The sequence below is a fragment of the Myodes glareolus genome, chromosome 13 (assembly GCF_982192425.1).
Source record: "Myodes glareolus chromosome 13, mMyoGla1.1, whole genome shotgun sequence".
In the NCBI taxonomy this organism is placed as follows: domain Eukaryota; kingdom Metazoa; phylum Chordata; class Mammalia; order Rodentia; family Cricetidae; genus Myodes; species Myodes glareolus.
The window spans coordinates 45,258,154-45,283,156 of record NC_142038.1 but is presented as its reverse complement, the minus strand read 5'-3'; the positions used below and the strand labels follow the sequence as shown (position 1 = coordinate 45,283,156).

General features: G+C 45.5%; 1 long non-coding RNA gene across 1 annotated transcript; it reads right to left on the bottom strand.

Annotated features, from left to right (window-relative positions):
• Positions 1 to 878: 878 nt before the first annotated feature.
• Positions 879 to 24,806, bottom strand: LOC146891761 (uncharacterized). The gene is made up of 3 exons (XR_014996947.2): positions 24,533 to 24,806; positions 6,275 to 6,370; positions 879 to 3,299 (listed from the first exon to the last, which is right to left on the bottom strand). It is a non-coding gene; the product is annotated as an uncharacterized LOC146891761 (long non-coding RNA).
• Between the last annotated feature and the right edge of the window lie 197 nt (positions 24,807 to 25,003).

Sequence of the window (25,003 nt, the reverse complement as noted above, 5' to 3'; positions counted from 1 at the left end):
ATATATATCCATTAGGATTGGGCTTCAAATCTGCATTCTGATTGGCTGTGGCTTTCCAGAGTGGTCTCTGTGTCCTGCAAAGAGAAGTTACTTTGATGAGGGTTGAAGACTGTTCTATCTGCGGGTCTAACAACAAATGTTTATAGATCATTGTTAGGGATGATATTGGTTAGGAAATTAGTGGTTTTAAATTCTTCTCCAACAACCAGTACTTCACTAACACTAAATAGTTAGCTAGGTTCTCAGTATGAGCATGGTTTCCCTCTCATTAAGTCGGTCTTGAGTCCAGTCAGAGGGCTGTTGGTTACCTCCAAGGTAGGCATGCCACTACTGCACCATTAGAGTTGTTGCGCCATGCTGGTTGTTGATGTGATTTATAGGCATCATAGCTGGGTAGGACTGTATAGGTTGGTTGTTTCCCTGCTTCTGAAGCTTGCGTGGGACCTTCTGGCACCATGTAAGCTAGTCCTCAGGGAGGGAGCTTTCAAATCAATTCCATCTCAGGGGATCCTGGGTCCTGTTTCTGAAATGCATGATATCTTCACAATAGTGACTTTCCTTTCAATTCTAGGGGTAGGTAACCAGGGACAGCAGCAATTGGCTGGATATTTGGGGAGTCTCTTGGGTAGACCTTGTTAACAACTCAGAAGAGTGCTTCTCATGTCTGGTGTTGGAGTTTTTGTGAGTTTGTCATCTTGCCGTTCTTTCCTGGGTGTTTCAAAGTTGCAGCTGCCTCCTAGCGTCTTTCCACCCAGCACTCCCCCATTGCCTACATTGGCACCACCCAGCCCTCCCACTCCACAGCAGTCTGCAGATGCCAGTTGCTGGTTAGCGGTTGTTCCAGAGAACCATTGCAAAACAAGTTCTAATGCCTGTATGTGGCAGAGCTCCTCAAAATCTAGCCTTGGCTTCCTTCCTTTACATCCTCAGCTTCTATTGTGCTTCCTGGCACTGTCTGACCTTGGTGTTAAAGGTGCACCAAAAAGATCTCATCCATTTCCGAAAACCTCAAGCTTCTGTCTCTGATCCAGTTCTGTTTTCTGATTGGTGGGTATGAATTCTAGTTCTGTTTTCTGATTGGTGGGTATGAATTCTAGTTCTGTTTTCTGATTGGTGGGTATGAATTCTAGTTCTGTTTTCTGATTGGTGGGTATGAATTCTAGTTCTCCTTCGTGTTGCATACTGCTTTTGGAAGCCTCCCCACTGCCCGGAGAAGCTGGCCAGGAAATGTGGATCCATCTCTGATGATGTTCTTCCCACTTTCCCTTGCCATTCTTGTGTTTCCTTCCACACAGCTGTGAGCATGTAAGAGTCCTAAGCTGTCTATGTTAGCCTTCTAGCCCCCGTGTTTACTAAAGGGCCTGGTCCATGCTAGATCATGGTTAATAATTGTTGAACTGTTGAAAGACTTCTGATAAGAGAAGCCAGAGGAAGAAAACTTTCTTAAAGGAGCTTGATGTATTTTTATAAAGAATAACTAACATGTAAGACTTGTAATAGTTACCATGTAAGGTTGTTAAGAAAAGCTTGCACCTTCTACAAGGAAGAATTGGAATCCTGTGTGCATTAATTTCTTTTTAGTTAGTTAACTGCGTTAATTAATTGCACGGAGCAAAGTTCTTACAGAAGCAACTTGAGAGGGGAAAGGTTCCTTTGGGGTTCACGATTTCAGTCCATCCTGACATAGAAGCCATTTTGGAATGGCTCAGTCCAGAGCAGCAAGGCTGTGGTGTGTGGCAGTAGCTGTTCATATGGCAATGGACAGGAAGTGGACAGTTGCCAGAACCAGAGACCTTCCACTAGTGACGTACTTCCGCCAGCTATGCCTCATCTCCTAAAGATTCCACCAGCCACCCAGAACAGCACCATCATCCAGGGGACAAGTGTAATCGGTGCAAGAGCTATGTGGGAGAACAAAACAAGGGAGAGAGAGAGAAAGAGAGAGAGAGAGAGAGAGAGAGAGAGAGAGAGAGAGAGAGAGAGAGAGAGAGCCTGGTGGGGCCCAAGTCTACAGAAGTCTTATTGTATTCTCCAGCACATAGAAAAATATTATTATTCTCCATGTGCACCACATTCTGAAGAAGATTGGAGAGCCCTTACTAGAGGACCTCTTCCTTCTATCTGTATTAGTAAATGGTCAATGACCCATCTTCAGCAAGCCAACCCAGCACGCTGACGTCTGTAGCTACCTGTCATAACCAAGCATGTCCAAATACCCCACAGTGACCAGCGTTATCAGAGGCAGCCTTTCAGAAACATGGACTTCAGCCAGATCCAGACCCGGAAATGAGTTTTCTGAGTTGTGTCTGTCCGCGACATTTTTCACGCCCTTCCCAGGCTTATCGACTTTCCCTGAGTCACAGCGACGGTGTGGAGAGTTTGGAGAGGAGCATGCTCACTTGACAACTTTCAGGTGTTTGTGTTTTCAGAGTGGCCGCAACTCACACACTCCCAGAAGAATAAGCTGAAAACTGGAAAACAATCTTGGCAGTACTATCGAAGACCTTAAAAATGTCCATACCCTTAAGTCTTACTAAGAAAGAAAACAGTTGCCTTTATCAGAAGAAATCATATCAAACCCTAATGTCAGTTGCCTCCAGGCAGAGGATGTGGAAGACTTTTTTCTCTCCCCATTTTATTATATTTTACATGCCAATGATAAACTCACCTTACTGTGATAATCAGGCAGAAAATAAATCCTAAAAATCCATTCCTTCCAGCCCAATAATTTCTCCTGAGGAAATAATTTTCAAAGGAGAGAAATATTTATCTAGATAAAGATATTCTCCATAACATTACTTATACCCAGAAAAAACCCCTCAAAATTCCAACAGTAAGCATTCAACAATGAAAAAAAATGCGTCATTTTTCAAGAGATTTACAAAAATTCTGAAATAACATGGGAAATATTTTTGTTACAAATTTAGTAGGAAAAAAGAGATAAATTTTATGTTCAGTAGTGTAGAATTTGCCATAGAAAGCTACAGGAATGAGAAGAGTGGGTACGTAAAACAGTAGTTCCGCCTAAAGGGGAATCAGCAGTGACATTTTATCTCTTTTCTCTCTTTGTCCTTTTTGTCACTCTACTATGGTTTCCCAAAATTTTTTGTGATAAATAAGTACAAGTTTAATATTATAAGTACTTTGTATTTTAAAAATAGAGATGAATAAATGCACTTGACGAAAGAAAACCGAACCCTCAGCAGTCAACATCCTGCCATTTTCTTCTGCTTGAATTCAAACCAGGCAGAGAGCTCAAACCTCAACCACCCTGAAAAGGGAGTTCTGTTTGTAGTCACCTGGAAAGAGAAGAGAAACAAGAGTAAGTACACTAAGCTGTAGAGGTGACTCAGTGGGTAAGATGCTCACTAAGTAAGCGTGAACACAGAGTTCCATTCCCATAACTCACACCGGAAAAGCCAGGCACCATGGAACACATGTGAATTCCCAGTCCTGGGGAGGTAGAGATGAAGATCCCTGGAGCTCTGGCCAGGCAGCGCAACCTTCTTGGTAGGCTCCAGGCCAATGAGAGGACTCATTGTCTCAAAGAACAAATAGAACAAATACATTGTGTTTTGTGTCTTGAGGAATGATACCCAAAGTTGCTCTCTCTCTCTCTCTCTCTCTCTCTCTCTCTCTCTCTCTCTCTCTCTCTCACACACACACACACACACACACACACACATGCACACACATGAAAGAGAGAGTACATCCGAGGTAGTCTAGACCAAAGTTCTTCATATGTGTCTAAGCCTAGCTCTTGGTTTACAGGAATGGCAGGGCATAGAAGAATCTGCTGAATGACCCAAGAGGAAAGAGCACATAAAACAAAGCCTCTCTACAGGACACCTACAAAATATTAGTGTCATCCAAGGGTTATTAGATCAGAAAAATGTTAGAGACAGAAGAACCACATTCCAGCTGTACAAAGAATAGATTGTTGTAACTAAATGCAATATATGGGCTTTGACTATTTCCTCGGGAAATCTGACTGTGGAGTTGGCACCAGGTGCAACTACAGAATTATTGTCAGTGTTCTTAGGCAAGATAATGTCATATGATCATATGGGACAATGTCCTTTATGTAAGAGATACATGATTAAATATTTAAGGTGATGTGCTGTGATGTCTGCAACCTAATATGGAAAAACAAGTCCTGCAATATATGTACGTGCATATTTAAATATATTTGTGTACAGGATTTGAGAATGGAGAAATGTTGACATTTCCAGATGGCTGATTATTATACTATTACCTAGAATTTTACCCTTGAAATTTTTCTAGGAATAATTAGGCAGAAATTATGCTTTAAACAAAAAGAATTCAGAGGTAACTAGGCTTGCTTCTATGCATTTTGATTTAGACCCGAAGCCTTTTAGGAAGAATATCTTCATCCTGTCCTGTCTGATGTCATTTACGGAGACTTGTTATGTGTATTTGGGGATTTGGGAGATTATATCAGATATGTGTCTCGGTGAAAGAAACGTACAATTATTGTAAATTGAGTCTGAACGTTATCCTTTAGTGATCTTTCCTCATCTATCCTTTCTAATCAGGGTAGGGCTTGTAAATTAATTATGTCCCCTTTTAATTTGCTCATAAGCTATTCCTCTCTCTCTCTCTCTCTGTGTGTGTGTGTGTGTGTCTGTGTGTGTCTGTGTCTGTGTGCATGTATTTAAGCAACAGTCCTCAGTTCCTTTTGAAATATTGTTATGGCCGAAGGTTATTATAGCTGTTGATCATTTGCAAAGAGCTCTAAGAGTTCATAAGGTTTTACAAAATACCAAAGGAACAAAATATAAGCTACCTTAGGTAGAAAGACCCAGGGCGGTTTTTCAAGAGACTGTCTGAGCTCCTGTGACCTTTTAAAAACAAGTCCAAGATTGTATGAGCTCCCTTGGGAACGGACGTCTGTGGCTTGCGACTGCCCGCTGACTTGTTCCACCTATCCCCAGCCACACTACAGGAAGGACCTGAGGAGGAATCCAACTAAAAGCGGAACTGAGGGGGGCTGTTTAGAGGGAGCGACTTTTCCTGGGTCGTTTTTTACCAATCCATAGACTTGATTGCTCTTTGGGGGTGGGGGATAATCCTAATGAGACAACTGTGGGAAACCCCGAGCTAAGCCAAGGGAAGCTAATTCCTTTAGCCACAAGTTCGCAGAATGCTTACTATATTGTCATTCTTTATCATTCTCACTGGGGACACACTATTTCCAAAAATACAGTGCCCACAAAACTCTTTTATTTTTAAAATTAGATTTCCTGGGACCAAATTCTGAGCAAAGCCAGCCGAAAGACACTGTCCTAAAAGGATTTTCTACAGGAAAGTTCTCTGCACCTGCCCCTCGTGTTCCTCTGAAATGTATCTGCTCCTCTCGGGCTGCCTGCCTGTGGAGATGTTCCCAAGTGGAAACTGGAAAGTCCAGCCCAGAGAGGTTAAGTTACCTGAGCTAGACCCCATAGCCATGATGCAACCGTCATTTATTTGAACCCAGGTCTGGCCTCACTGTTAAGACATCTGTCTCATGGTGTGAGATTGACACCCCCAGGGAGAGAAAATGGTTTCTTAAAGCTGGAATACAAGTGATTTTTATGTGCAGCCTCTTCAGAAATATTCTGAAACCCATAGCTGACTGTTGTAAAACCTGACGAGGCGAGGCTTCTCCCTGGCTAGGCTGTAACCTAGAGGGTGGTTGTCAGCACTGTGTGGAACATAGCCCAGGGTTTGCTTTGAAATGGAGCCTTGGCCTTATCTTGGTATCTCTAGCAGGGACAAGCTGTCTTCCTGAGCTTTGAAATGCTTCTTCCTCCCTCGTTGTCTCTGAGCAGGGCTGGCACAGGTTCTAATAGCGCGGGCCAAACTCCCACGTCAGAACGTAAAGCGAAGAATCTCAAAGACCAGAAGCAGAGGAGTGTGTGGAGAATGAGCACCCCATCCAGAACCCTAGGCCCAAATCTGAGACTTCATGAAAACGCAATCACTGACTGGGATGTGGCTCTGTTGGTGGAAGGCTTGCCTCGCTAGCACCACGTCCTAGACTCAGTTCACAGCACTTCTTAAGACTGAACTGGGGCCGCAGGGGTGGATGGGTCAGCAGTTAAGAGCACTGGCTACTTCCACGGGACCTGGATTTGGTTCCTAGCACCCATGTGGCAGCTTCTCTCCTGACTTTTGCAGGCACCAGGCACACGAATGGTACACAGTCATACATATGGGCACAACACTTTCATAAGTATAAAACATTTTTTAAAAAAAGGATAAAGATGCACACCTGCAATTCTAGCACTCAGGAGGTAGAAGTGAAGGATAAGATCAAGATCATGCTTGGCTACACAGAGTTTGAGGCCAACCTGAGATGCATGAGAACCTGTATTAAAAAATAAATAGCAGCAACAACATTAATTATAATCACTCGAGGGGTCACGTGCCATTCAAAGGCTCTGTTCCCAAGGCTCCAGCCTGGGCTACAGACTGAGTTCCAGGACAGCCAAGGCTACACAGAGAAACTGTGCCTTGAAAAACATCAAAGTAAGTAAATAAGCAAATAAAACCATGTTCACTGTTTCTTCGCTTCCAACATGCTGTGCATCCCTGTCAGAGAGAAAGCAAGAAGAAATCTCAGAAGCCAAAAGATCAGCTCAGAGTTTTGAGTTTTCTCTATTCCAGCATTGTCCTGCAGACGGGAGGTACAAGCTGTGGGCATGTGTTTACCTTTTCTCGTGGCAGCCTTTTAACAATAAAGAGGACCAGGTAAAATTACTCTTGATAGCATTTATTCAGCTCAGCGTATCTACCACTTTCTCATTCAGACATGTCATGCCAGGTAAAGAGTTCTTCAAGAGGCACCTGATGCCCTTTTTTTGCTACCACGCCTGTGTCTGGGTCACATTTGTAGAGCACATTGTTGTGTAATCAAACCTAGTTATAAATACTTGATCCGTACCCAGATCTCATGAAGTATTAGCTGGAAAGTGGATTTGCAGGACAAAATTGCCGCCATCATTAGGATTGCTGCAATCCTAAATTAAGCGTCTCTTTTAAATTTCACATTTAAGTTATATTAAGAGTGAGGTCTTTATGGGAACTGGTTATCCTGAGAGGCCAACAGTTACTCAAGGCTTGTGACAATCCTTTCACACAGCTTGTAGCTGCCCCATACCCAGAAGTTCTTAATGAGACCGGTAGTGCCCGCTAGAGGGCTTTCCGGAAATTTATGGAATCGCTTTTTTTTTTTTTTCAATTTATTTTTCATGCTGCTTTTCCACAGACATTTAGAGGCTGAGAGGCAAAAGACTCCAGATACCTTACAACAGACAGCTAATACTACATAACAAAAGCATTGTCCCACATTAGGGGACAGTGCCATTTGAGCCTAGCCATGTGTTAATCTGCTTCATTTACTTCATATTCTGTTTTATTTGAGGGATTGCCTTTAGATATGTGTTTGTGGAAAATGAAGTGCACTCATTAGAGTAAATTTGCTTTTAATTTTGTTCAGAATGCTACTAAAACCAGTCCATCACGTTAGAAAGTCATCTAACTGATCAACTAGGCAGGGCATGGTGGTACATACCTGTAACCCTAGAATTTAAGACTGGGGCAAGAGGATTGTGACTTTAAAACCACCCTGAGGTTCATAGCAGGTTCCGTGCCAAGCCCAGCCTGTGCTACATAGAAAGACTCTCTCTCTCTCTCTCTCTCTCTCTCTCTCTCTCTCTCTCTCTCTCTCTCTCTCTCTCTCTCTCCCCTCCCCCTCCCCATTTTATCAAACATCACTGGCACTGTAACAGTCATAGCCATGAGCCGAGCTAGCATCTCTTCCATCACAATGTCCACATAAAGCGCACCCAAGCGTTTGCTACTGAAAGGTGCACCACTTTATTTCAATTACTTTCCTTTCGTTTCTCTTTATGTTAAAGCAAAGCTGTATTGTTTCGTTAAACCAAGACTCGTAGGCACTTATTAAATTTGGGAGCTGCACTCCAGAGTAGTAAAAGAATGCTGGAAAATACGCTCCCCTGAGCGCGTTCATTGGGTCTAATGGGTAGAAAGCCACCTTTCCGGGAGAAGGCTGATTACGGGCTAGAAGGTGAAGACTGCCACCTGCTGGACGGAGGGTGAATTGTCGCAGACATTATCAGGGCAAAGTGTTGGGACCTACTTACTCCAGTGCCCCTCCTGGAAGCCTGGGCTACAGCCCTGAGCCCTGAGCCAAGCAGCCCCTTTTTCCCAAGTGGAGTGTGGGAATCGAGCAGAGACAAGGCAGTGGGGAGCAGGCCAGGCGAGCAAGGTCAATCAGCAGGCCAGAGATATTCCTGATCTAATCCAAGCTTATCTGTCCAGGGAAACGTACCAAGATGCCAGTGCTTCAGAACACAGAAAGTTCAAGCTTTCCAAAGTTTGTCTACATTTAGAAATCCACTTAAAACACAAATGTGTAGCATTCTTCATAAATTCGACAACAGGCCCACAAGTTTTTTGGGGTTTTTTGTTTTTTAAAGTCCCCTTTAGATCCTGGGGGAAAAAAAATTGTTGCTGTAAATCTCTACAGGTGATTGTCTTTCTCTGGGTCAGGTAGGGAATGGCTGTTTAGACAGCTAAAGTCATTTTTTGCCTGAGGAAACAAAACGATCTGGGAGACATCATAAAAAAATGCTTTCAAATTGTTTTAAGAGCCACAAATTTACACCATGCCGTAAAGTCTGAGATCCCAAATACTTCTCCCCTATGGAAATTCTTCAGCCTTTCTGAGGTGAACCCTGGCTTGGCTTCCCTCTGTGGGAAGTGCCACAGCCCAGAATGCGTAACACACCTAAAGCTGCAGGACAATGACCTGCCCCACACCCAGGGCCCTACCTACCACCTCTTCAAACATACACACCATACATCTCCATTATCACTGAGGGAAACCAGCAACAGTGTGAGGATAGCAGATGCCATACCCAGTTCTGACTGACAGTGGGCAGGACCTCTTGGAAATATCTTTGCGCCTCAATTTCAGCATTTGTAAAAACACAAGGCTTGGGTCTGAACATTCTAACCTTTGACAAAGGCCCCTGAAACGACAAGCATCCCCTCACACTAAGGAGATAAGGTAGCTGTTGTGGAAATTTGTCCTATAACCAGTCGTATTGGGAAAGCTTAGCCCAAAGGGCGTGGTCTCCCCTGGGATACTTGACCTGATAAGAACCAGGAGCAAAGGATCTCTGCTCTCTTGGACGGTGGTTGAGCTGGCAACAAGCCATGGCTTGGAGCTTCCCCATCGCCTTTAGGGAACAAGGCTGCAGAGCGACTGTGGTAGAGAGATAGTTCCCAGGCAGGAACAGCGGAGCAGCTGGTGATGCGACCCGAATTCCTCATATTGTCTTGTAATCATTGGGCATGGATCTTGATATTAATAAAAGGTAATACAATCTCCAGACTTCACTCTTAAGGTAGCTTTCTGAAGTCTGCTCCATGGTATCAGAACCTCGTTCTTAGAGTCACAAATTAATCAATAATCCTTTTTGAGCCTGTTAGTTTAAGTTGATGTCACTTACCACCAAATACCTGTAACTAATAGACTCACTATTGAATCTTCATTCAATTCTACAGTTGCCACTTTATTTCCTGTACAGCCAAAAAGTTACTTGACTTATATGAGATGCTGTTTCTCTATTCATAAAGTAAATGCCAGTTCAGATTACCATAATGCAAAATCAATAATGCTTAAGACATGAAAACATTTTACAAACTCAAGTGTCCTGTACAAAAGCTCAAGTCACAGGCTTGACAAAGGGATTAAAACCCATTTCCAACCCCTCAGCCTACTATTTGTTCATTTCACAAGCGTTTATTAGATCCCTACTATATGTTTATCATACTCTAACTGCCTGCATGTGTAAGAAGTAATACCCAAGCTCTCAAAGAACAGAGACCACAGAGGGGAAATCTGTATGCACATCTGTAACACGGATCCAAGAATGCCCAACCAAAGTGGGTCCAAGAGAATAAGTAAAATATTGCAGATTAAGATGAAGAGCTTGCATTATTCTGAAGGGTATGGAGAGAAGAAGTCTTAGATTGGGCCCTGGAGAACCTGTTGGCTTTCACAGAGTAAGAAGGCACAGATCCTTCAGGGGAGGCACCACTAAATGGACAGAACTGTGGAGGCATATAGTAAGTGCTTAGTTATGTATAGATTCATGAATGAGCAAGTGACAGCCCCAGTACTGAATTTTGCCCCAGTGTTTCTGGGCAAAGAGAACATAATAGGATGTAGAGAGGGGCAAAACTGGAGGACTAGACCCAGGCTTCATTAATCTGGTTCTCGGATGGATGCCAGACCAAGGGTTTTGACATGTATGCTGATAAGGAACTTGTTGTGGTTTGATTGTGAAATGTCACCCCACAGGTTCTTCTTGTGTTTGAATATTTAGTCCTCAGCAGGTTGATGTGGGAAGTCCTTCTGTATATGTGTTGCTTTTATTGGTTAATGAATAAAGAAACTGCTTTGGTCTGTGATGGGGCAGAGTAGAGCTAGGTGGGAAAACTAAACTGAATGCTGGGAGAAAGAAGGAGGAGTCAAAGAGAAACGATGTGACCACCCACAGGAGACAGTGTGCCAGAACCTTGCCAGTAATATACAGCCACATGGCAATACACGGATTAATAGAAGTGGGATAATTTAAGATATAAGGGCTAGCCAGTAAGAAGCTAGAGCTAATAGGCCAAGCAGTGATTTAATTAATACAGTTTCTGTGTGATTATTTTGGGTCTGGGAAGCTGGGAACGAACGAGCAGCCTCCCCCAACAGCAGGTGGTACTATTTGGGAGGTTGTGAAAACTTAGGGGTAGGAGACACAGCTGTCAGAAGTAGGTCCCTGGTGGTAGGCTTTGAGGGCTCTGGTGCTCCCTTCCAGCCCCTGGGTCTTGGTCCTCCATCAAGCAATAAACTTCCACCATAAACTTCTGACCAAGACACTCCATCATACCTTCCGCACTATAATGGACAGGGAAGCCAAAATGATTCCTTCCTCCCTTAAGTCGCTTCTGTCCGCTGTTAATAGGCACTGACCAGAACCACGTCTGGCAAAGATTACGCTGGTGTAACTAAGCAGTGAACCTGGCCACATTGTCTACATCTCACACTACAGAGCACCTTTCCTGTGGACCCACAGAGCCCTCATGGACCTGATGTCCAGACTTTCCCATTCTACCCCCAGAGACAGCCAGCTGATCCACCTTGGCCAATGGGAGATTTCAGCCCAATGGATCATAGGGATTGGTTCTGGTACCTGACTTGAAGCAGGCCAATAAGAAGACTCCTAGGATGAGACGGAAGTGTTAGAGAGGAAGTGCTTTCTCCACCCACAGCACACTCCAGTCTCGCAGAAGTGGAAGAATGGTAGCATGTCTGCTTCTAGATGCCTTCTGCTTTCAGTCCTGCCAGCAGTCCAGGGTGACAAGGAAAACCTGCCTGAGACTGAAGCCACCAGGGAGGATGCCAAGACAACAGGCACAGTCTCGAGCCAGGGTCTGATGGCTTCATTTTCAGTCCTGGATGGAGGTGCCCTTGGATTTCCAGGAGTCTTGGAAGTAATCCAGCTACATTTCTCTTCCACTCAAATTGGTTTCTTGTCTTTTTGTAATGGAATGGTTTCAGCTGAATGTAGTCAGGGATGGTGTTGATGCCTTAGGACTCATTCCTCTAACAAACACATTTAAGTGGCAGGTGCTGATCAAGGCACCAAAAATACACAGGCGAGCCGAGAACCCGTGTTTCCTGAAGCTTACATTCTAGTGGTGAGCAATGGTTCGGGGCAATGAACAGAACTAGTAAGTGAATTACATAATGTCTCAAAGGGTGATATAGATTCTCAGAGAATAAAACAGGGTGGGTAGGAACTGGGAGCGGAGCCTGGGACGTGGGGAGGCTTGACTGAGCAGCAACTTGCCGTTGCTAAGGGAGTCAGTTGTGACTGGGACCAAAGCTTTCTGACAGAGGAACCTTCTTTCCTAAGACAGGACTCCAACTGACAGGTGGAGGAGCAGCAAGGAGACCAGAGTGTCTGAGGCTCAGTAGGCAGTGAGATCAGCTAGTTGAGAGGAACAATAGGGAAGGGCGGGCATCCAGGAGGCCACATTAAGAACTGACCTTTTGGCTCAGTAGTTAAGAGCACTTGTTCTTGCAGAATATCCAAGTTCAGTTCCCAACACCCACACTGAGGTTCATAGCCAACCATAACTCCAGTTCCAGGGGCAGCATTACCCTCTTTCTGGCCTCACAGGTGGTTTGGGCAAGCACTGATACAATAAAATAAAGTAAAAAATAAATTTAAACTTTTCAAAAATTTTAACTTTTGAGCCAGAGGTGTCATTCAGTTGGTAGAGTGTTTTCCAAACATGCACGAAACACCAGGTCAGATTCTTGTCAATTGTAAGTATTGGTGCACCTGTAATCCCAGCATGCAGAAGGTGAAGGCAGGGGGGTCTGAAGTTCAAGGCCATCCTCAACTACCTAGAGAAGAAAAGGCCACCCTGTCTCAAAAGTACTCAAACTCCCCACATTGACCTTTCACCTTGAGAACCACGAAGCCATTAAAGAGCTGTGATAGAAGAGGGGTGTGCACAAGTGCATTCCAGGATCACTCTTGATAGGCATGATAGCCCAGGACACTTCGGAGACCTCAGAAAAGGGGGCAGGCTGGCAACATCAAAGGTGGTGAGAACAGTCAGTCAGCCTTGGGATCTGTGTGGAAGGTACTGGCTGACGGAAAATGCCAATGAATAGAACATGGAATCGCACAAGCAAGGAGAAGTGTTGAGGAAGTCCCCTTCTTTACGGGAGCATCTCCAAGGATAAAGTTGTCATTGTAAGGACAAGCAAGATGTGCAAATTTGGGAGTGCAGGTCAGGAGTTTGTTTTTATTGCACTGAACATAAAACACCTGTTAGACTTGCAAGGGGGACCCACAGGGTAGGTGTTTGAATATCAGAGCCCCGCCCACAGAGAAGTCAGAAAGAACTCTAGCTCTTCTTCTCCTCTCTCTCTCTCTCTCTCGCTCTCTCTCTCTCTCTCTCTCTCTCTCTCGCTCTCGCTCTCGCTCTCTCTCTTCATTTCTTTTTGAGACAAGATTCCTCCATGTATCCCTGACTATCCTGGAGCTCACTGGCTCTATAGAGCAGCCTGGGATGTTCCTGTTGCTACCTTTTCCCTAGCATGAGCTCCTTTCTCCACATGCATCTGTGTTCACCTTGCAGAGCCCGCAGTCCCTGGACCTTTTCCCCCTGCCTCAGAGGTGATTCTCAATTCCAACAATCCCAGCCAAGAAAAGTTTGTTTGTTTGTTTTTAATTTTTAATGTTAAAGTTCAACTCTGGGTATCCAGCGTGATGAGAATGGCCAAATGCAAGGCAACAATCTCTCTCTCCAAAAACAAAGATTCTCCCCTCCCCCCTCCACTTCCAAAGCCTCCAGATACCCCAGAAATTTTGAGGACATGCACAAGGAAGCACAAGACAGGTGCAGACGGTAAGCGGAGCTGACAGGTGGCAGAGGGGGTGCAGATCCAGAATCCTGTGGGTTCCATCAGCTGACGAATTCTGAAATGCTCGGAGGATCGTTTGCTTAAAATAGGAACAATGAATATGGAAAAATCCTTTAAATGTTAATAGAAGCAGCATTGAAGAAGAAAATTGGATCTATTGTTTTGCAAACAGCTGGATCGACTGGAGCAAATTCAGTGAGCACTTCTGAGGGTTCCTTTCAAAATACACTTAATTATAATAAGCAAAACTCCAGGAGGCACCCTGCAGGAGAAAGACCTGGGATAAATTCAGATCAGGAAGTGTGGTTTCTAGCTCCAGATCTATGGCAGATTTCTGACTTCTGGGCATCATTCTAAACTATAGTTAAAAAAAAAAAAACCCACTCAAAATTGTAAAGTGAAAGAAAGGAAAAAGGCCTAATAATGATGGATGCCGAAGCACTCGAGGGCATCACACACAGGCAGAATCTGCAGCTTCTCTATCTGAGTGATGGGCGGGTGAAGCCAGGGGCTTTTGGAAGCAGGGTGCCCGGATTCCAACGCCATCACTACCACCCTCTACCCTCAAGCAAGGTGCTCAGCCGTCCACTTAGCATCTTCTCCTGCCGTCCAGACACTCCCTAAAAGAGATCATCAGATTCAGTGTAGTCCCCGTTATACAATAAGCGCTCCCTGACAATTGTTTATAACGCTCATATTTATTGCTCTGCCACGTACTTTTCCTAACAAGTCTTCAAGGATGGGGACATACATCTTACCAGGTTACAGCCCTCTGATTAGAATGCTTGTTCATCCTGCTCAGGGCCACATTGCTAATAAATAATAAATAGGACCGGTAAGTTAGCAAGGAATACGGAAGTGGCGATCTGCAGAGGATGAGGAGAAGGCAGAGAGATGTTAGAGGCTCCCTCTTATGCTGTCTTCATCTCAGGCATCCAACCTTGTCCTTAGCTGAGATGCTCATAACTTCCATCCAAATATCCAGCCAGCCCCTCTCCCTCTCGCTAAAGTCCTTCTTGTCTGGCGGCAGCCTATTGTCTGCACTCAGCATCCCTCTGTGATTGCATTCTACTCTCTCTGTGGGTTTTATTGGAGGACTTGCTCATTCAGTTGCCACAAATCTCCCACTAGAAGGTAAACTTTTTACAAACCAGAACTGGAGCCGCGTCTCTGTTCTGACACTAGCTTATCACATAAGTAGGTGCCCAGTTAACGAGTCCTCACAGCTCCAGTCTGACCTCCTGTCATTTCTCCTAGGAGTCCTTTCCCTTTGTATTTAGCCCCCTTGGCAGAGGGCACAGAGTTGGGGGAAATACCCCTGCTCCCACCCCCACTCCAAACCATTCCTCTCTTACATGCACGTTCATTCACAGGTCTGGTGGCTCTGCTTGCTTGTCAACCTGACGGCATCAGGAATTAACTAAAACTCAAGTGGCTGAGTAGACCTGTGAGAGGATTTTTTTTTTTCTTAGTTAAATCATATGAAGTGGGAAGAACCGCTTTTAATCCCAATCTTTTGAGGTCGAAAGATCCACCTTTAATCTGGGCCACACCCTCTGCTGGCAGCCTATATAAAGGAAGAAGAAAGCCCTTTCTTGCCCTTTGCCTGCTTCCTCTGGCTCACTGTGGCAAGTCCATTCCTTCACTGGTATCAGAGCCTGCTTCTTTGGGACTCTGGCATATACCAAAAGCCAGATGAGACATCCAGTCTACTACAGGATTCTTGGACTTTCTGTGAGTAGGCAGTCATTGTTGGACTAGCAGGCCCGCAGCCGGTAAGCCCCTCTACTAAATCCCATGTTTATACCCATTCTATTAGTCTTGTTCCTCTAGAGAATCCTAATACATCAGGCTAACACACAGTGTGATCAGCCAGGATTTTCTCCTCTCCCAAAGGCTGGCGCTCACTGTGAGACTTAGCAGGACACCCATTCATTCTCGCCATCATGCTGTGGCTGAGCCAATACTGGGACTCCCATGATACAGGGGAGTTCATTTTGTTCCGACAGTGCTGTACCTGCAAGTAGGGTTCTCAGGCAAGTTTGCTTTAACAATAAAATTCTAGGGGGGAAAGGCAGATGAATTCACTACTAAAATGGGAACTGTTTGAGCAGGTTAGTGTGGAAGAGGCTTCCTAGGAACAGTAGTCTTTTCAGACTCAGTGTTGATCCCACACTGACAACCAATGAAACGTGTGCCTGGTTCTCTCAGCCAGGACCTCCCCGACATCATGGCTTGATCTCTTACCCTTTCCATTCAGGAAAGGGGACCTGGTCACCCTGATATTTTTCCTTTTCTTCTTTCTAATAATGTTTTCATTGCCAATAACCGAAAGTGATAATCACAACAAAATTATTATCATATATATATATGCCAGCTCTATATTATTACCATGCTATTTCTGAAATACAGCAAAGAGAGATGTGCAGCTGAACTTCCTATTTTCAGCCTAATCAGAGGACAACTCACACACACACACACGCACATATACACATACACACAACTCATTGTGACCATTTTGTCTGCTATGTGACCCCAGTCTCTTCCCATCCCAAGCCATCAAAATAGTCAACTGTGATAGGCTAGTCAATGACTCCCAGACTTTTTGTTAATTGATGTTAGTTTGGCTAATAGTGGGTTTTGTTTCATTTAGTTTTAGTTTTATTTTAGTGTGTGTGTGTGTGTGTGTGTGTGTTCACAGGAATCTGCAGAGGCCAGAAAAGGACATGGTATTCCCTGGAGCTGGAGTTACAGTCAGTTGTGGGTCACCTAACGTAGATGCTGGGAACTAAACTCATGACCTTTGCAAGAGTTGCAAGCCCTCAAGCCCTGAGCCATCTCTCCAACCTGTTAGCTTTTTTTTTTTTTAAACAAAGGCCAGGTGCATTCTGGCTAGCCACAGCTCACTTTGGCTAGCTGAGCCTATAGACCACTTCCTTCTGCCCAGAGTTTGGTATCTACGTGTCTCGGCTGTTGCTCCTGTCTGTAGGTCCCAATAAAGCTCACTTCATGAGATCACAGTTCTGCCTCCTCCTTTCTCCCAAATCTCTGCAACTTTTTTCACTTGGCAACTGGCTCTGGAGAAGAGGATCAAGTCTTTCTGAAATAAAACCACCATGAGTTATGGTAAACAGTGTGAAGGAAGGTGAACGGCAGAGTTCAACGCTGCTTCCAAAAAAAGATGCTGATATGTCCTGGGATTTTTTTTTTGAGGATGATTTATTTTTAATCTGGGACTAGAACTCGGGGGCCACTGGAAGCAAACACTCTGCTGCTGCCGCTGAGTTAGTTAGACCCAGCCCAGTAATGACAGACTCCAATTACATCTTTAAAACGCAACTCTGGCCACATTAAATATAGATTATTGAACACACATATTGACAGTGTCTGTCTTTTTAAATATTAAACTTCATTTTGGAATAACTTAAGGTTAATAGGAAAGTGGCAAGATAGTCCAGACACTTTCTACAACCTTAAGTTCATTTTCACTGCAGCTAACTCTCATGGTGAAGCTCATCACAGCCAAAACATTGGAGTGGCTGGATTAACGTGGCCTCAACGTCAACACTGACTTTGTCTGTTTCTGTATTGTCCCTTTCCCGCTCCAGGATCCGCCTTAGGATGGCATGCTCATAAACATGGTTGTCAGGGTTCACCTTTCTGGACAGCCTCTCGATACTGGAGGAAATGCCACGTCAGCCCAAATCCAATCCTGTCATCTAGAACACCCAGTCCTGGGAAAGAGGAGAGCAGGTACAGGTGCAGACATGGCAGGCACGGGCGCAGATGGGGCAGGTATGGGCGCAGACATGGCAGGCACGGGCGCAGATGGGGCAGGCACAGACACAGACGGGGCAAGTGGCATTTTCAGGTGGGACGGCTATCATCCAGGCTGGAGGTGAGGACCAACAGGCCAGGTGGTGTCTACCCAGGCAGCACAGGCCTGTCTATTCCTACCACCTCACATACTACAGGTTGCTTTAAATACTCCCGAATGAAGACAATCTTAGACCTTCGCATCGAGTAAACATGGCTTTTTGAATTTTCTCATTTTCTCTGAGAAGAGGGAAATTTCATGCGGATATACAGTGCTCCAGCCCACAGATGCTTCTTTAGGGAGAATGACCTTTTAAGACCAAAGATTCAAAAAATTACAATCAAGAAACATTTCCTGGCACCTCCTGCTGCATATCAAGCTCTAGGAAACCTATTTGTGAGAGCCATTTGCTCCCCTCAGAGAAGTCCCAGCCTGCGTGGATGTCAGAAGCGCTCTGGCTTCCGGAGCAGTCTAAGGAAGGACCGTAGAAAATCTAATAGCTAGCTGTAGACTGGTGACATGTTAGGAATCGATGGAACTGGGTAGGTTCACAGCAAGTTGATGTGTCTACATGGGTTGAAATATGAGCACAACCACCAGGGAAGGTTGCTAAGGAGATCTTATCGCAAAGGGTGGGACAGCCACTCCTTGCGAAGCAGGGACTTCCCACATGATTTATTCAGAGGAGATGGAGTTTGGAGATGTCGCCTACACAAGCAGCTGTCTTCCTAGCCTGCCCTTTGTGCGGACTGTCTTCCCTCCTCCTTTCCTCTCTTTGGTTCACTTGGTCTTCCAAGGACCCTCTGGCAGGGAGATCGTAGAGCATATGATAAACATCTCCATCATCTCTTGGAAATTAAAAATGAAACGCACACATTACGGCACTTCTGCAAGAAACACAAGAGGGTGGGAAGGAACGCCTGGTTCCCCAGCCTTACTTGGCAGGAGTAGAGTACTAAAGCATGCTGACTGGAGTGGGGGGGACAGTGGGGTCACAGGTCTGCAAGGATGCTACCCACCATCTCTGCAAAGTTGAAGGCAAAGTCATTCCCTGACCAGCTGGTGCCGTGTGCTTCCTTTTCCCGCTGCTGTACTCGGAAGAGCAGTGGCGACTTTAAGCAGTGGCCTAGGAACTTGCACTAGGGTGACTGGAAGTGTTCAGTAAGAATGAAACATACAGGGTTCCTGTCCTAGACCACTGAATCGAAATTTCTAGGAGAGGTCTTTAGGATGGGGTCCATACAGGATGCTAACCTGGGGAGCAGCTGTCCTCCGGGATCCCTATGTCTCCATGTAAAGCTCATGAGAAAGACATGTCAGAATACACAATGACTGGAAGGGATTGCTGCAGGAGGTCGGCAGTGAAGACAGATAGTGAGGATAATTTCAAGGGCAGGCCATTCCTGCCCTCAAAGGGAAAGGTTCTGTTTTGTAGTTGTTTTTTGGTTTGGCTTTTGAGACAGGAGCTCATTATTTTTCCCAGGCTGGTCTTGAACTTGTGATCTGCCTACACTGCTCAGTTTCCAAAGTAGCAATGGTACTAGACAGGCCAGATGCTCTGGGAGCTCCCTGCCCCCTGTTATTATGGTTGCTTGGCTCAACCCCTTTTCAAATTATTATGTAGCTTGATTCTGTAGGGTCCTTTGGGCTGAAGACCTCAGAAACCAAAGTTACTCTCACCTTCCCCAACTTCACAAGGAAGTCTCCAGAAAGCTCTCGAATATTCTGGTTAAGATCAGCGGGGGAAAGGTGTAATAGGAATAAGGAAAGGAAATGGGGACATGATGCAACATATTATTACTATTACTATTATTTTAGGAGAGAGAAAAGATCAGCTCTAAAATCCAGATACTAGATGACTGTACAACTTTTAGTGTCCCTTTGCGCCTCAGTGTCCTCATTTTGCCATGTTGTTCCAGCAAGCTCCACCCTCCATCTGTTAATAAAGAGAAAGTCTATTGAAAGCCCTCAGTGTGGGCCTTGGACAGAATGAAAGCAAGATAAATATTTACACAAATGGACAAGTTGTCAAAATTGCATGGAAACACTCACAGCAAACTAACCATGTGACCAGTCACCATGGAGAGGGAAGGGGCAAAAAGATACGGTCAGGGCATAAAAAGAAACAAGTATATTCACAGGGGAGCAGGTGATTCTCTGCTGAGAATTCCAAAAGCTGCTTCAGGCTGTGTGGGAGGCATGGGGGACGCACTATGCAGGGCTCCTGTGGGAGTGGGACTCGGGTGTGGCAGAAAGGAAGAGAAAAAGGGCAAGGGACACGCTCTGTGTGCGGGCACCCGTCATCACGGATGAGCAACAGACGTGGTTGGAGTCTTCAAGGCAAGACTTGTCATTAGAGTGGGAATGAGAAAATCTCATTTTTAGGGAAAACTGAGGCCGTGTGACGCCAGAGCTTTTAGAGCAAAGAGCACCAGCCGGACATTTTCCCAGGCTGGAGAAGCTTGCTTTATTGATGGCTGGTGATGGGCCTCAGGTTTTTGTCATTGTTTATTGCCCTGTGTTTTTTTGTTTTTTCTTTTTCTTTTTTTCTTTTTCTTTTTTTTTTTTTTTACCAAACCCCCAGGTGGAATCCTGAGCGAGTCTATGAGAAAACCCTGGAAGGGAGGGGAGAAGGGATGCTTTCTTGTCACCGAAAGCACCCCTGCACTCGGAAGGGCTCAATTTGAACTGCTTAGAAACATCTCGGTACCACTTATCATAAGCCCGCCTTCCACTTTCACAGAGCAGAAAATGGGATGGGGGAGCAGGAAGGGATGCAGAAGGGGCTTCCAGACCCAGAGGTAATCCTGGTTCAAGTTAAAGCGGCCCTGGAGGAGTCCTTTGGCCCTTCTGAATCCCCTTCCCTGTCTACAGAGTATTGGAAGAGATACGCAACAGTCACACAGCCAGCCCCCAGGTTGCCCAGGAGTTATCATCTTGTCGTCGTCACCATAGCTGTGGCCTGTGTTACTATACCTAAGAGGTTATGGAAACAACTTCAGATCAACCTCTCTGACTTTAGGATCCTAGAACCATCACACGACACTGTTAACAATAAGATTATCTTGTAGATTCCCTGTCCTTTTTTAGAAAAATATAAGAGAAGTTATTTCCAAGATGCGCATCCGCAAGAGTCCACATCTCCTTTCAAGACACAGGATAGCATTGCTGTGTCGAGACAGACAAATTCCCCACAGGATTTGCCTATTATTCCCACCCACCACTAGCTCACTATTGCCAGGGTCTCTTTGCTGATCCTCAATGCATGATCAGCCAGAGGAAAAAGCAATTCTCATTTCTCTGACTCAGATTTTCCTGGGTTTTCGATCCAAACACTTGACCATCCATCTCCCATCTCCCCAGAGCTGTGGCTCACAATCAGGACGCTACAGAAAGACCAGAGCTCTGAGAATGAGAGCGAACGTGTAAAATATCAGCAAGGCCACAGCCCCAAGACAAAGGCATCCTTCCCACGAGTCACTATGCAAGCACTGAGGGGACATCTGTAGGTATCTGGTCCCATACTGGGAGAACAATATAGTCCTTGATACAGAAGGCCGCAGCCTATAAGGAAGCACTAGGGACCTCGGTGGTGAGAAGAGAGGCTGTCTTAGGACTGGCCCAGTGATGATGCTTTCTGATGAGCTCGTATCTGTGGCCCCTCCTCAGGGATGGGTTGTGAACACTCAGTTTATCTCAAGCCAGATGCCTTCTCACCATCCACTTTTCACCATGGGGAAAGGTACATTCTGGGTTGAGAGCCGCTGGCCCTCACTAACAACCTTGCCAAAACCCTTGCCATTAATAATTAATGAAACCAGTTCCATTAATAGAATGCCATGGCCTATAAAAAGTTTCTGCATAATATCTGAAGGTAAGGCAGGCAGTTTTGCTATTGTCTTTTAGGTGAGGGAGTAAATGGTTGGCCAGCAGCCTCAGAGCTCCAAAGGAAAAGTGCTGAGGGGGACCTTCTGTCCTCTGCCTGAGTAAAGCCATCAGCAAACTCATCCAAAGGTCACTATTTATTTCCTGACCCCTCGGGCACGCATGCTCTTTCCTTTCCAATGAAATCATGCATGGCCCTGATGGAGAAAATATATTTGGAATAGCATTCACACCCTAGCCTGCGTTCTTCTAAGAGCTCTGTCCTGAGAGCAGGTGTCTGGAGCACTCAGAACACACAGTGGCTCTGGAGTACTGCCCAGCACTGTGCACCGCTTCAGCCCCAGTAGTGGACATCCTTACACCTTCTCCAGCCTGGGCCACTGCAGCCTACCTCTGTGTTGCTGATACCAGTTGCCTTGTGTTCCTCCTTAGTGGTTGCCTCCTGTCCATAAGTTCCCATCAGAACGACCTTGTCCTCCCACTCTGGCGTTTGCTACAACACCAGTTTCCTGCATGTGTGCTGTTTTTTGGTGGGTGGGTCTCAAACCCCGGGGATGGCACATAGAGTCAGGCTCCCTTCTGGCCTCACTGCACCACTGGGCACAGTGCCATCTGCATGCTCTTTCCATAGTTCTGCCTTGTATTTGCCACCATGGGCTCTGAGCTACCATTGCCACATGACCTGGGGCCAATGGATCCTTAACTGGTGGCTCCTGCCTGGGAACTTGCTTCCTAGGAAGAAAGAATCTGTTCTTGGGGTAGGATGAGGCAGATTCTTCATGGAACGTCCACTGCCCACGTTTCTGCAGTCCTATAAAAATACAAGGCTCTTCTCTTCCAGTCCAAAGCCATATAAAGAAGCCTGGGAGGGTGGAGGCTCTGGGTCCCACAAAGAAGCTGAGCATTGCTGTGTATGCCTGGCAGAGAGACAGCTCAGCTGGGGCACGTGATAGAATAGATGCCAATAATAAATTCCAATAAATCCTCTTGCTGATTTTTCCCTCTTTTAAAAATTAGTTTTAAATTCCCATGCATCTGTCTATGCGTGTGCCACATGTGTGGTGTGTGCCCGTACCAGTAGAGTCTAAAAGAGGGTATTGGATTCCTTGGAGCTGGAGTTATAGGCGGTTGTGCGCCATCAAACATGGGAGCTGGAAACTGAACTTAGGCTTCCTAGAAGAACAGGAAGAGACTGTTAGCTGCTGAGCTATCGCTTCAACCTATATTTGGTATTTTTACTTTTTGAGCCCTAACATGTACAGCTAATAAACACATACAAGAGCTGCTGCTATGTAGATAAGAACACAAGCAGGCACTTACTGAGGTCACATTCACTAAGCCAAGAAGAGAGAGGTTGGTCTAGCTATCGATCTCAGAACCTAGACCCTTAACTGCATCGCAGCATTGCACCCAAGCCTCGCCCACCCTGGGTGTGTTGAAATGATTTGCAGATCCAGAGGGTGTTTCTTGCTGCAGGAACGCTCTGAGAAACGATGACAAAGGAAGGTTTAGGTAATGGGTGGGTGGGTGGGTGGTGGGAGGAGTGGAGGAGAAGCTGTTAATTTTGGATCTGTAATTCAGATTGCTCACTAAATGGCAGAGGTGGCACTGTGTCCCCTATCTTTTCCATTCACCTGCTGAACTAAAGAGTCAGATCCTGGAATTTCCTCAACGGGAAGATTTCTCCTTCCCATGCTTATAAATCCTGGAAACAGTGGGGCTTTTTCCAGCTCACTGGGGAAGACTCTGGCCTGTAAGCCTCCTGTCCATCATAGGAATCTCCCCAAATCATGTCCTCAGACTCTAATAGAGGGTTCCATAAAGTGGAAGAATTTGCCAGGTCTTTCAACCCGGGCATTCTCCCGGGGGCTCGGATGATAGGGCATCACCGGTCCCTAATCATCCAGGTGCCCCATCCCTTATTTCCAGGTCACTCAGACATCCTTTGCAGCAGTGACTGGTAGTTCCTAGCCCCTTAAACACTAAATTCTTCTTCATTGTGTTTGTGTTAGTTGTATATAAATTGAAAATCAAGTGATTAGTCACATAGTCAAATTAAAGACCCTAAAGTCAGTATTAGAGTTGGGTGTTGTATCTACACCTATGAAAGATAACCATGCTTCCTCCTGTCTGGTGTAGTTTAAGTGGTCCTGGACCATCACACCAGTATCACTTGACAGCTGGTTAGCAATACTTAGGCCATTCGGATAAGGAGTCCGAATTCCTGAGCATGGGCCTATCAGTGGGGACCTTAATGGAGCTTGTCAGGAGATTCTGGTGTACCTTATGTTTGAGAGCCTGTGTCTCCCTATTGGGCATTGCTGCTTACATTTTATAAAGGACTCTAAAGTCTTAAGAACATGGAGTGAGCTGTCCACGGTGACTATGGATACCAACTAGATGGGAGCAAAGCCCAACCTTTCCTGTTGGTAGAAACTTGGCATGCCAGAGAACCAAGGAGACAAACATCTGTTTCTATGGAAACAACAGGAGAATTGCTTCAGTTGTTCAGGAGGCAAACATTCACCATCAAACTTGAGATTTGTGCCAATCACCATGCATCTAATGGCAGTGTCCCCCCCAAGGGTTTCCATTGAAGTTATACTCTCCACAGTAGTGGTATCAGAAAAAGCCGTGGCTGGGGCACCAACCAGAGCCTTCATAAACGGGGTGAGTGGCCTTATACAAGAGATCCTGGAAAGATTCCTTGCCCGCTCCTTTCGTCTCCTGTGTGGACACCAAGGAACGTCACGGACAATCGATCAAGGAGCACGAGCTCATTGAGTGTGCGGGATCTGCCAGTGCCCAGCGAGGGACTTCCAGCCTCCAGAACAGCGGGCAATACATCTGTGCAGCTGATAAGCCCCCAGTTTGGGGGATTTGCTACAATAGCCGCGGAAGACTAAAGTAGTATGCATAAATGTGTCCTCTCACTTCCTGCTTCTCCTAGGCTGTGCCAGGGAAGCCTTCTGAAGTCAGAGAAGGTAGGAGAAGCAGTTCTCATCATCACTAAGTCACAGGGAAGAAACCGAATCCTGCTTAGTCTTTCTCTAAACCCCTCACAGCTTCCCCGAGGCACATGCACACACTCAGCAATTCTACGCTTCCTCGTGGCAGAAAGACCAGAAAACCAAGGGTGAATTCATATGCATCAGCAAATGAGATCACGCTGCTCCGGGGCTGAGAGTCCACCTCGACAGCTCACCCAACACCCCAGGTTGCTCCTCCTTCCCCTCCCTCTCAAAAACCACCAACTTTCCCCCCTTTCTCCTTTTGAAACAGGGAAAACAAGTTCTTACCAAATCGGACGTGTTGAGTCTCCTTCTTTTAATACCTTTCCAGGGAAGCCAGGCCCTCGGTGGGTTGTGATGCCAGGAGCAAGATGAATTGCCAATTGGAAGCTTAGCAATATTCAATGAGGATTATCTTAATGCTATGGATGCCTTCAGCCAGCTCCCCACACAGAACATGCACACGCCCTCGAAACTGGCTTGGGATTACCAGCAGTCATCCAAATCGATGGCTGAGTTGATGTGCAGGCTCCTGGTGACACGTCATAGAAGGTCTGTGAAGTCAAACTACAGAAGGTGAGAACCTGAGATTACTGGTGTGTATATATCTACAGTTCCTCAGCTAGCATTATGGACTTCGTATTTGTTAAATTTTTGCTGTTTCATTTAAGGACAAATTTTTTTGGTAAAAACTCCAAGAATATTTATTGACATAAGTATATACATTGTGCTAAATCTAAAGGCAATCTGTCACTCCCT